This window comes from Papaver somniferum, chromosome 8 (genome assembly GCF_003573695.1).
Source record: "Papaver somniferum cultivar HN1 chromosome 8, ASM357369v1, whole genome shotgun sequence".
Taxonomy (NCBI): Eukaryota; Viridiplantae; Streptophyta; class Magnoliopsida; order Ranunculales; family Papaveraceae; genus Papaver; species Papaver somniferum.
The window spans coordinates 42,856,165-42,868,412 of record NC_039365.1 but is presented as its reverse complement, the minus strand read 5'-3'; the positions used below and the strand labels follow the sequence as shown (position 1 = coordinate 42,868,412).

The 12,248-nt window shown below is 37.0% G+C and overlaps 2 long non-coding RNA genes across 6 annotated transcripts; both read left to right on the top strand.

The window, feature by feature from the left end:
• The first annotated feature begins 3,044 nt into the window (after window positions 1-3,044).
• Window positions 3,045-5,821, top strand: LOC113301430. Its single transcript, XR_003336314.1, has 4 exons — window positions 3,045-3,149; window positions 3,899-4,174; window positions 4,715-4,792; window positions 5,532-5,821. It is a non-coding gene; the product is annotated as an uncharacterized LOC113301430 (long non-coding RNA).
• Window positions 5,822-6,019: 198 nt separating this feature from the next.
• LOC113302943 lies at window positions 6,020-10,039 on the top strand. Of its 5 annotated transcripts, none has more exons than XR_003337218.1 (7): window positions 6,020-6,857; window positions 7,745-7,990; window positions 8,132-8,206; window positions 8,522-8,649; window positions 8,791-8,889; window positions 9,075-9,234; window positions 9,377-10,039. It is a non-coding gene; the product is annotated as an uncharacterized LOC113302943 (long non-coding RNA). The 5 variants fall into 5 exon arrangements; XR_003337217.1 differs by having other exon boundaries at window positions 8,522-8,889; window positions 9,377-9,520; window positions 9,641-10,039; XR_003337216.1 differs by having other exon boundaries at window positions 7,831-7,990; window positions 8,522-8,889.
• Window positions 10,040-12,248: the final 2,209 nt, after the last annotated feature.

Below are 12,248 nucleotides of genomic sequence, written 5' to 3'. Positions count from 1 at the left end.
AGTTTCTTACAACTTTCATCATGTCAAACACAGATATTCCTGAGCGTTACATACCGTCAAATTCATCATCTTCTGACCTTCTAAATCAATTTGCTAACCTCCTTTCACGTGAATCATCCAATGCCACCGTCAATATCAATATAAATTTCCCATGAACCAAAATAAAACACCAAAATTGTCTAATTTTGAAAATCATATCCCCCAAATCCTTTTCCATCAATATGGTCAGTGAAACTCTAAACAGAATCTGGAAAACCAATCAAGTTTTCTATGTAACAGTCTTTACTGAAGATACATACATCATCAAATTTGAATCATAGGCCGATGCTTCCTTGATAATTCAAGGCATACCATGGATTATAAAGTATGATCTATTTGCTCTGGAGAGATGCATTCCAAATAAGTTGCCAGAAGAATACAAATTCGAATCTTTTGAGTTGGGAATTTAAATTCATGGTTTAGCGGTTGCAAATTTGTGCTCTCTATATGTTTATGACTTGATGTCCCAGATTGGAGATACAAGACCGATTGCAACATATGAATGTACATCGTGGGGAAAATTTGCAAAAGCCAACACACACATTTCTCTCAATCACCCTCTTCCAAAAGTTATTCCTTTTCCTCTCCCAGGGAAACCTGACTATGCCCTTGAATTGAGGTATGAACGTCTTCCTAGGTTTTGTTTATTCTGTGGTTTCATTGGCCATTGGATGAAGATGTGTCCTAACGTAAACTACTTCAAAAATCATGTTCTACAACACTTTCCTACAACACCAACATGAAGAGGAAATGGAACTGATAAAGCCAACGTACAAACCTACTATATGTGTCTCTGGCAAACTTGCTGAACAAGAAAAACCTATTTTTAAGGATATCTTTGTTGTGGATGATCCGTATTATAAACAACCAGATTCAAGTGTGATCCAATACAACATCTTTCGAAATAATATTGCTTCTGCTTCTAATACCCATACTTCAAGAGGAAAATAAAAGACGGATGATTATAGGAATGTTCAGATGCATCCTCAATTTACTTCACATTTGAACGATGATTACTCCCAGAATTCCAGACCGTAGTACGCGATGACAAGAATTCTTAGATTTGAAATCCATGTGGCTAACATTGAAGTATCTGAAAGAAGCATTTGGAACTCTGAATTGTGCCTCCATTGAGAATTTCCCAATAATAAGAGTGTTCAAAAAGGTATATAAAATACATCAATGTATCCTTATCCACCAAAAAAGGTTGTTGCAAAACCATTATCGTTGGGGTCAAATTCTCAGAGATGGAATACTATGAGTACTCCTTTAGAAGGATTACAAACTGTTACCTTTGAGAGGAACTCTGATTTTAGAGCACAAAAAAGAGCCCAAGAGGAATCATATATTATTAACATTTCTCCGGGATCTAAGTATGCAAAGAAGAATGGTTCCAGTTCATCATAAAATGGTAAAACGACAAACCCTCAACAGCCGCACCATAAATGTTAATGATGGCTTGGAATTGTTGAGGTTTGGGGAATCCCTCCAATAATTAGATCTTTGAAAACATTCCTCAGAGGTACTGATCATTCTATTCTATTTCTATCTGAAACAAAAATGTCTGAAATTACATCGTTACGGCGTTTGTCTCAGTTTGGTTTTAAAAATCATTGTATTGTTGCTTCGATGGGAAGAAGTTGGGGGGCTGTGGCTGCTTTGGAAGGATGAAATTACTATTGAGATTATCTCAAAGTCTTCTGATGTTATTCATGCAACTGTTGTTTATGACAATTCAATGCACCCCGGGCATTTGTTCTGCATATATGGACCGCCTATTTCTTCTGAAAGGATTGCCAAGCCAACCGACCAAGTAAAAATTTGTATATAGATCCCTACAAAAGAGCGGAGTATTCAGTGTGGCTGATAAATAGGAAACACTTCTATTTAGTTTGATCCGAAAAAAGACTAAAGAAAAAAGTGTGAATGAGAGAGAAATTGAAAATTTGGAATTCAAAATTGAAAGGAGATAATGGAGAGAGATCGTTCCACCGCTGATACGGACAACACCAACACCATTATCACCACCACCAACGACTATAACACCACCACCACCATTATCAACAACACCACCACCACCACCAATGTTCATAGCAAAATCAGATTATCACTTCTTCCTTTCTCTTCTTCTTCTTTATCATCAAGAGTAGTATCCCCAAAAGCATCAACAATTTACTTTCCATTTGGAGTTTCTCAATTGTTTCAAGAAAGAATTACTGCTTATCCTACACAGTTCTCCAATAATTTTGAGATCAAATTTCTTCCCTCCTTCTCTGCTTGTGCATCTGGATTGATACACCGATCAACAATCACCATTCCATACTTGTTTTCAGCTTCTCCCTTCTTTCCAAAGAGAAGTATTCCTACTTATACCACCCAGTTTTACAACATTTCGAAGAATGTTGAAGGAATTCAGAATATTGGTTTTGTATGGTTTGGCGGAGTACAGGTTGGTGTTCAACAACAACCTCAAGTAATCGTACCTCCTCTACCTGTTTTACCTCCTCCGCCTGTTGTGTTACATGAGATCAGAGTTATGGTTATCGGCGCTAAATCAACCGGGAAATCCATTTTTCTTGGTTGTTTTCAAAATGGTAATAATCTCATTCTTTTGTTTATTACTCCCTCCGTTCTTTTTTAATAGGCCAGTTTTGTTTTTAGAGAAATTTAAGGAAATTAGGAGAACTAATCATTGAAAGTAGTCCTCATGACATTTGTCAATAAAATAAGTGAAGTGAAATGGTTATCATGACACTTATTAGCAAAAAGAAGTAAAGTGAAGTGGTCCACATGACACTTGTCATCAAAAGAAGTTAAAAGAAAAGTGGTCCCAAAGAATTAAAATAACATTTGACTTTTCCGATTAGGAAACTGACCTATTTTTTTTGAAACTTTTATTTATAGAAACTGGACTATTAAAAAGACGGGAGGTAGTAATTTTTAGGGTTTCTATTTTAGGGTTTTGTTTGTGAATTGAATTATTTTGTTTTTGGTATAGAGAGAGAAGGAAATCTATGGAGAATCGACTTTCCGATCAGGAATGGATTGATCCGATTTGTGTGCATTGAGACATTGGAGCGGGACTTGTATATCAATTCCCAGAGAAACAGGTTTTCTTGATAACCTATATATTCTAAATCCGATTGTTGTTTTGTTGATTATTATCTGATTGTTAATTTCTTGATTAATTATGAATATGAGTGATGATCAGCATAAGGTATTGGGTCTTTTGAATATGATGTTGTCCCATATTTATGACTTTATCATTTTCCATGGAACTTTATATTCAAAGGACACATCTAACTATTTGTACTTAAATAGATTCATCAGTGACATGTACCCAAAGTCAGATGGAATGAAAATAGTTCTTTTCGCCACCAGTATAAGTGAATCTCTAGAGTGCAGTAACATAGCATCACACTCTTTATACTCTTCCCTACATCGCAAACAACTTCGTTATACCAACAACCAGTTAAAGTTTATCCAAAATCAAGAAGTAATAATCCGTATATGACATTATAGTAATGTAGTCTGAGACTGAATAATCACTAATAATAACACCTGTTCAGTCACTCACTTGAATTGATACATCGAGTATGCGTGTCCCAATGTCTGCAGCTATTTGTCCGTTGAAAACATTATTTCAGCAAAGTGAAGCTTCACTTTATGGTTTCCTGGACTTAAGCAGATGCCATAATACTTGAATGAGAGGTGAAATAGAAGTCATCATGTATTGGAATTTAACTGTTATGTTTGGGCTCGCTTGAGTAAGATAGTTAGATTTGCCTTTGAGTAAGGGTACAATAATTTGTTATTATTTTCTGTCTCATTGTCTAAACTTTATCATTGTTTTGTGCAGTTTTCAAACTGATGGCATTATCTTACTTGTTGATGCATTAAATGCATCCACATGTAAACTAGCTCGTGATTTATACCACAAAGCCTTTTTGAGCATCGGGTCAGACACGTCGAAACCAATTGTCCTAGCATGCAACAAGCCCGAGACACATCCAAAAAAGCATGTCAACTCACGACCAAAAATTGATGTTGTGGTCAAGATTCCTAGCTACTATATTTCTGCAAAGAACCATGTTGATACCAGAAAACCATTTCTGGGGATAGCAAAAGCGATTGGGTAATGTTTTAAACTCTTGTTATATTCCTTCTCCATTTCATTTTTGTACTGAATCTTATCATGAAGGTAACACATACTCTTTATCATTATTGTGGTGGTGAATGAAAGTCCTCCATCTTCGACAGTATTGGAACAATCAATCTCAGTCCAAATCCTGGTTAAGTTAAATAGCCTCACAGTAAAGATCCATAATTGTCAATTCCCTCCAGAACTGCCAAGAGTACCTTTCGGTGTTCTTTTGAAAATTGTTGAACCTCGGGGCTGTAATCAAGGATAATAGGTTACTTAGACTCAAGGCCTTGAAGCTATGATAAAACTCAATACCAGTCTCTAGCTTCCTTGGTGTTTGCATGACGACAAATGGCTTGACGGTCATTTGTTCAACACTCTATTTGCTGTAATATCATTGTGCATTAAGAATACACTGTCACGGTACATTGTTGATACCTCTCATGATGTTCCCTGTACTGTTTGTTAAATTTAGTTTGTTAATTGTCAACCATTGTTGCATGTTTCTGACATATATAATTACTTCTCTAGTTTGAAGCTGGGAGTTCTTGCACAATGGGATTTAGATTCAGATGCGGGTTAGGCCTTCTTCATATGGAAATTGTTCAGGTCCGTATAGTTCTTGTGATTTATGAGTGCTTTCCTATTGTTATTGCTTGATCTAGTTACTGGTGGCGGGAATGGTAGCACATGAATACTGAATATTAGTGTTCTTTTAGAGTTTATCTATGTTTAATTATTTGGGTAATGATGGTTATTTTGCTGAGCACATTTGTCAACAGTCTCCAATTTAAGCTTTTACTGGGATGAGATGAATCTACTGTATCGTTTTGCAATGATTAAACAAATACATTGCATGATTATGTTCTTTTTTAGATAGTTATTGCCTTTATTTAATTGTTTTATGCCTTTAACATATCTGAAAAGACCAAGCAAGATAGACCATACGTGAACAGAAATGAAATGCTACCTGAAGGCAGATTAAGATGTTGCTGCAAATGGGACTTCTAGATGTGGCAAAACATGACTTGACATGCCAAATATATCAATTACTAGCTTTTCTACCTTAAGTTGACCAACCTTCTGATTTAGGGTGAACCATTTTGCTGGCAAAGCGGTGAATTACATATTTTCATAGAGGTAAACGTCATTTTTTACAATACCCCAGTAGCATTGGTGATACTGATGGTATAAATTGGGAAAGTATTTGTTAACATCTTTGATTGGATAAATCTGTTAGAGTTAGATTCCATCTCCGTGGTAGTAATGTGATTGTGAATAAGACCAAATTAAAGGAAATCTTATTTGTTGATGACTCTAACCAGTGGAATAATTTGATGCATTGCAGGAGATAAACAGCCTACACTGAAAGCATTGGATTCTATAAAATGGGCTACGGAACTACGTATATCTACTTTTGCATTTTCTTGGTACTCGTGTCAGGGGAATCGAAGACTGCAGTACTGATGTAATTGCTAATAAACTTGCTAGGTTTTCTAAAAGGAGTGAATTAGGATATGATGGTATATTCTGACTTTCGTAAACATATTAGTTTATCTTTCTGTCAAATATATTGGCAGGTTGGTTTAGCCTTGTTTTTTTATTGGATTTGTCAGTAATGAAGGATTGTTAGGATGATGTTTCTGTCTTTTTTTTTTCCCTTCAAGTCCAGATCTAGCAGTGTGATGCGTATCTCTAAAGTCTTCATATTAAGTAGAAAACTGCTACTGGTTGAGCGGACTTGCATAAGCACAATACAATAGGAAATAGTATCCCACATCATCATTTTCTTTTGGTCACAGATGAAGCAATTGTTTGCTCCCGTGGACACTACTAGCTTAAAGCTTATCCGCAGCTCAAGATGGGGAATAGAGCTTGTTTTTACTAAGAAGAAGTATGCATATGGAAACCTGCAACTTCACTAGCTATTCTCCTAGTTTTATCTTTAAAATTCTAACTTCTTAACTTCACACACTCATGAATATGATAGTTTGATAAGAAAATATCCTCTTGATTAGAGAGATAGCTCATCTATTTTATGTGACAAAATTTAAAACCGATTAGTTCATCGAATTTGTGACGAGGGAGTATCATTTTCATCGAAATGAAATTCGAGGTTCTAACTTGAAATGCGAGAATCAACCCCTTAACTTACCCTAGTGAATTGGATTAAACAGTTGCTCATCATGAAGGAAGGAGTGTTTAGTTTACACATTAAAATTCGTCAGCCACCGATCCACACAAAAGTAAACACTAACATTTACGGACATAGCCAACTACCGCAGGACAGCTGACCCCAAAAAGTAAACACGATTACACGAACATTCACCGATAGACCCTTCACAAGAATCGAAATGAAAAAAGACGGAGACATGATTTATGTCCGTCTCCCTTATAAAATTCAGGGTTTTAGTTACTCGTTCCAAGTTTCTTTCGATTCATGGAAAAATATCAGGAATTATATTGTAATAAGGACATCAGTGTTGCTCAAGAGGTCTAATTTTTAGGGGTTTGCTGTCATTTTGGCAGTAATGGCGGCAGTTTCTTCTATTTGCTTCTCTATCTGTACGAAATGGCAGTGGTGGTACTACTTCAGCAGTTGCTGGTGGCTGTATTACTAGTGGAGAAGCTCTAAGTAGAATACTTGCTAATCTGTACAAGGGAAACCTTAAAGGTTTGATTTCTTCTTCTTCTTCTTCTTCTGTTTTTTTTTTCTTTTTTCATTTCTACTGTTTGCGAGTTTAATTCTAGCTGATGTTTAGGAAGAACTCCAACAATAACCTGATAATTTGGAGTGTTTTGAAGAACTTAAGACTTCTGAATTTACCATTGAAACCCCAGAAATAACATTTTGATACTCTAATTGTTCGATTCAGGTTACATATCTTTTAAAACTGAAGTTGGGTTTTAGGACCTAGTTTGTAACATGATATTTCGAGGTTAGTTGTTTCTGTTCACCATGGCAGATTGGGTAACTGAGAGTATATGCTGTGTCAGACACATACCAATATAGTTTTGACACTGTCACTGTGATGTGTTTAATGTGAAGTCTTTAAGATCTTTATGATCAGCCTTTGTGCACATCTAAAAGATTGCAATAACTTAAGTTCTTCTATGTTTGAAGGTTACACATTGTTACGAACAAGTAGTGGTTATGGATATCTTATAAGTAGGTTATGTTTTATGATCTATTAAGTAACTTCGCTTCATGAGCAATAAATTGACAGGGAAACATCTTCCTAGAGCTAGAAGAGGTTGGGTAGTCAACTTCTATTATCTGGTGTCCGTTCTTCACCGTGGCTTGGGAGCCTTTATTTTATTTTTGATTTGAGCTTCTATTTTCTTTCCAGTCCAGGTGTTTGTTTGGGCTCTATGCTTCTTAGTTATACTTGCTTATGCACATTTTTAAAGAAGTTTACCTTTGCCTAATTAAAAATAAAAAGTAAGCAATTAAGTAGGTTCTGTCTGCTGTATCCTTCACTTGCCGCTACAACACCTTTTGAATTTGAACTTCTTCAAAGGATGGTTTCATTTACCTTTTGTTAAGCATTGTGAGTACAGGACAGTGCTGCATTAGTTCTGCAGAAACATGTCGAGGAAGAAGCTCGGGTCCTTATAGGGAGGCTTTTTTTTGTTTCATGGATCAGTTGTATGGTCGTTTCACCAGGCTATTGGAAAGTACTGAGGTTGCTGAGAATTTGGGAGCTCTGGGAGCCATTGATCAGTTAATCAATGTTTAATTTCAAATTTGGAGAGAGTGCTTCCCAGGGGTCAAAGTTATTTAACTATATGCGCACCATGTTAGAGGTAAAGCGTGATCCTGAAGTTCTAATCCACTAGTAGGGTGCTTGCCATCTAGCTAAAGCTGGTATCAAGTTGGTTCTTGTTTGTCAGTTTTTTTGTGATGTTTTGTTAGCGACTGAAATCTTAAGATATTTGCTTCGCCAGGTTAAAATTGCAATGGATTGGCTTCATGGTGAAATAGTAGAATATCGTGGTTTTGCAGCTATCTCAATTTTGAAAGTAAGATCCTCTTCCTGTTAAAGTCGATAAATTGTTTATTTGGTTTTTCTACTTTCAACTCCATAAGTTTGATTCATGAGTTCATTTGGCTCAGAGTGTCCTCATTGACCAAGTATTTAAGGTACATACACAGTACATATACTGTTGAAGTTGGTGTTAATGAGTTAACTACTTAACTGAATATTGCTCTTACGAATTCCCGGTTGCTTTCGTACAGATTGTTGTCTAAAGAAATTAGAGATTCTTCGTTATGAAGATACTTTCGAGTTTCTACATCAGGATATTTTTTGACACATTTTTTCTTCTACGTCACAGTGTCCATGTGCCAGAATTTGTAGATGTCATATGGGTTGCAGTCAGCGATCCAACCTTGGCTAGTCTTAACGGGCAGTGGAAGCTCTGGGTGCTTGGCTGCTTGCCTTCGGGTGATTTAGAAGCATGAGGTATGTTGGCGTGTGCAACAGGACGTGGGAGCCACCAGCAGTTGTAAATTACTTCTTTGAAGCATCTGTTGAACTTATGCCATCTATTGTATTTGACCAAGTACGTTAAATAATTTTCACTTTCTCATCTTTTCATTGGAGGTGTTACTGAATTTTCGAAGCTGCCCAGGCTGGACTGGGAAAGAATGCTCCAGTTTATAGCATACATGGTTCACTGCTTTCAGTCGGGGAACTTTTAAGGTCGGCGACTCCCTCCCACCCTCTGCATGTGCTTATTGGATGAGTTCAACCAGTGGATAAATATCTTATGTGCAGTATTATCAAAAACATAATGGTGTTGGTATTTTTTTAGATCATCAAGCACGTTGAAGTTTACTTAAGCCTGACGGTTATTTAATCAAAGATATGTATGTTCAAATTTCCAGGAACTCTAGTGAATTTATGATGTCAAGGTACAGAGATCTAGCTGATATTCTTCTTGTATACATGGAGCACAAGCATAGGCTTGTTCATCTCAGCACAGCATCCTTGCTGCCTCATATAGCTCACTTTCAACGTGACTGTTTTATTGCAAACCATTTGAAGGTTTGTACACTATTTATCCACTCTTTTGTGAAGTGGATCAATACCAGAATGGTGTAGGTATTTTTTTAGATCATCGATCATATTGAAGCTTACTTAAGGCTGATCATTATTTAATCAAAGACATGTATGTTCAAATTTTCAGGAATATGATGTCGAAATACAGAGAAGTAGCTGATATTCTTCTTGTAAACTGGAGAACAAGGATTGGCTTGTTTGTTTCAGCATAACATCCTTGCTTCCTCGTACAGTTCACTTCCAACGTGGCCTTGTTGCAAACTGCTCAAAGGTTTGTACACTAGTTTCCTGTTCACAATGTTATAACTGACCTGATATGCATTGGTTGATATCATGGGGTCTGAGCAACAGATTTGCATGAATCATATTCTTGCTTTTCTACGATTACCAGCTGAACGTGCCAATGGGTTCATTGCCCTGGGAGAGATGGTTGGCGCTTTGGATGGTGAACTTGTCCACTATCCGCCGACAATAGTGTCATACGTACCTGCGAGATGCAGTATGTGTCTAGCCCTTGATATAATTTATATTTTAGAATCCCATTTGTTGGTTATAGTAACGTGACAACCAATGGACTGTATACTGTATAAAATTTTAGATGTCTCCTTGTGGAGGTAGACCTTAGCTCTAGGCTTTGGCTTGTGTTGGAAGCTTTGCAAAAGCCATGGGGCCTGCCATGGAACCCCATGTTCAAAATCTTCTAGATGCAATATGTTCTACTGGTCTTTCTTCTACTTTGGTTGAAGCTCTTGAGCAAATAATAGTTGGGTATACTGTCATTTTCCCTATTCATTTCTTCTGTCAAACTTAGTTTGTTGTTCTTTTTTCAAATAATAGTTGGGTATACTACTATACTGTCAAACAACTTGCTTTTTACATTGCGTTTGGACAATTACAGTATCCCATCGCTGATTCCTGCTATGAAAGAGCGCTTTGCTTGACAGCATCTGTAGCCCTTTCAAGGGCAGGTTTTGCCGTTGCGCGTGCATATATGATCCATAACCCTCAGCAAGTAGCAAGGCTGAGTAGTTCTGCTCTCGTGCAAAAACAAGCACTTGGTTGTTTCATTTTCAAGGTGGGGTAAATGATTTTAGTTTCATCCACGGTGAACCTAGCATCTGGTGTACAGCCACGAGCTTGCTGCTCAATCTGTTTCTTTATTTCTCGAAAATGATTCCACTGCCACAACAGAGGATGCTACCCAATCTTCCTTTTTTCTGAGTCTTTGCAGACTGCAGTGTCTAGATTCACTAAGGTGACAGAATATAGATTGCAAATCCTATATGTGAGTGCGGGTGATTAACCATTTTTTGGACATCTATTGCAAATTTGACGCAGCAAAGGCATGATATATTTTGGAATCAACTCTCACAAATCAATAATACTGGTGAAATTCTTACTAAATTGAGATTCCAAAAAAAATATATGAAAAGAATTATAGATGCTCTTAAAGTCTATTCGATCAATAGAAAATATAACTTAAATTTCATTAATAAGTTGCTGTCAATAATTAATCGGTTACTCCAAACACCTGAAAATATAGGCTCGACCACATGAACTGAAACTATACGTAACATAATTTTGATCCGAAAGGAAAAACACGAGCCCCTACAGCCCCTTCCGGAAAAGGCAAAATGGTGTAAGTATCATTGTTGGTGTTGTACAATACGCCACAGCTGTTCGACCCCCAATTGATAAGTATTATGATACCATTTGGTAACAAAACAGTTTTATCACATGGTCCAACTTCGCGATGAAGTGGTCTCAGATCCTTGCGATACTCTCTCTTCCAATTATCAAGCGTAGAAGGACTGTAGTAATTCTGCAACACCCATAGTTCCATCCACTCCAGGTTACTGATCATTACTCCCATTTTCCCGTCAACTAATACTAACAAATATGTAATATATTTTTCACTTTCGATGATATCAGGAGGAAGATGCATAGTTGTAGTCCACATCTCTTGTTTTATGGATAAAACATGGATTTCACGCTTCCTGCCGATCCAATGTAAACAACCATTAATGTAAACACCGCCGAATAATTCAGCAAAGCCATAAAGAGGTTTCACATCGGCCAATCTCTTCCAAACCCAAGTGTTTGAATCAAATATCTCACAATGGTAATCCAATTTACCACCTCTCATCTCCGAGAAACGAAATATCTTGTACTGCAAGGTAGGGTAAGTTTGTGTCACCACTATACGCATTGCCAAAGATGGAAATCTAGTTCTAGGGTTTGGTATCTTTCTCCATTTACGAGTTGCTGGTTTACATATGTAGAAAACTGGAGTACTCTGAGTCGTCTCTAATTTATTGAGGGTTTCAAAGCAAAGCAGGGAACCACATGGAGAGGAACCTAAAATCCTAATGTGTGATGGTAGAAATTTGAGAGAAGGAGATGGAATCTGTGAGGGACTAGGAAGTTCATTGTTCAATGGGACGAATGTAATGGAATCAGGTATACTCTGACTTTTATGTTGAATGAAAAAGAAGCAACCTGATGCCATTCTTGTCCTTTGAGAGTGGATGAGCTGGAAGTTGCTCTCATGAATGAGCTTATGCCAATCTCTGCAGACCCATTGACACTGACGTAGAAGAGTACCAATGGACACTCTTGTTAAAATCTCAGATATCAGAATTTCATATGGCAAGCTTTGTGTCAGTCGCACAACGCGTTCTTCAAATTCTCCAAAACTTTTCTTCAATCTTACTTGATCCTTGAATCGGTAAGCTACAGTAGTCCCGGGTAACAAACTCGCAAACTCCCTGTCAATCGGAAACAATGAGCAAGCTTTTACTATGTGCTCTTCATGCCCATCATTGAGAAAATTCTTCAACCCCATTCGATCTTTATGCCCTGGAAAAGCAGTAGCTTTGGATAACAGGACCCTACAATAATCTTTGTGTTCTTCGAAACTCTTCTTCAACAATAACTTAGCTTCAAAACTCGACAATAACTTAGCCTCAAAACTCGTGCAACAGAGATTAGTTTTGGTC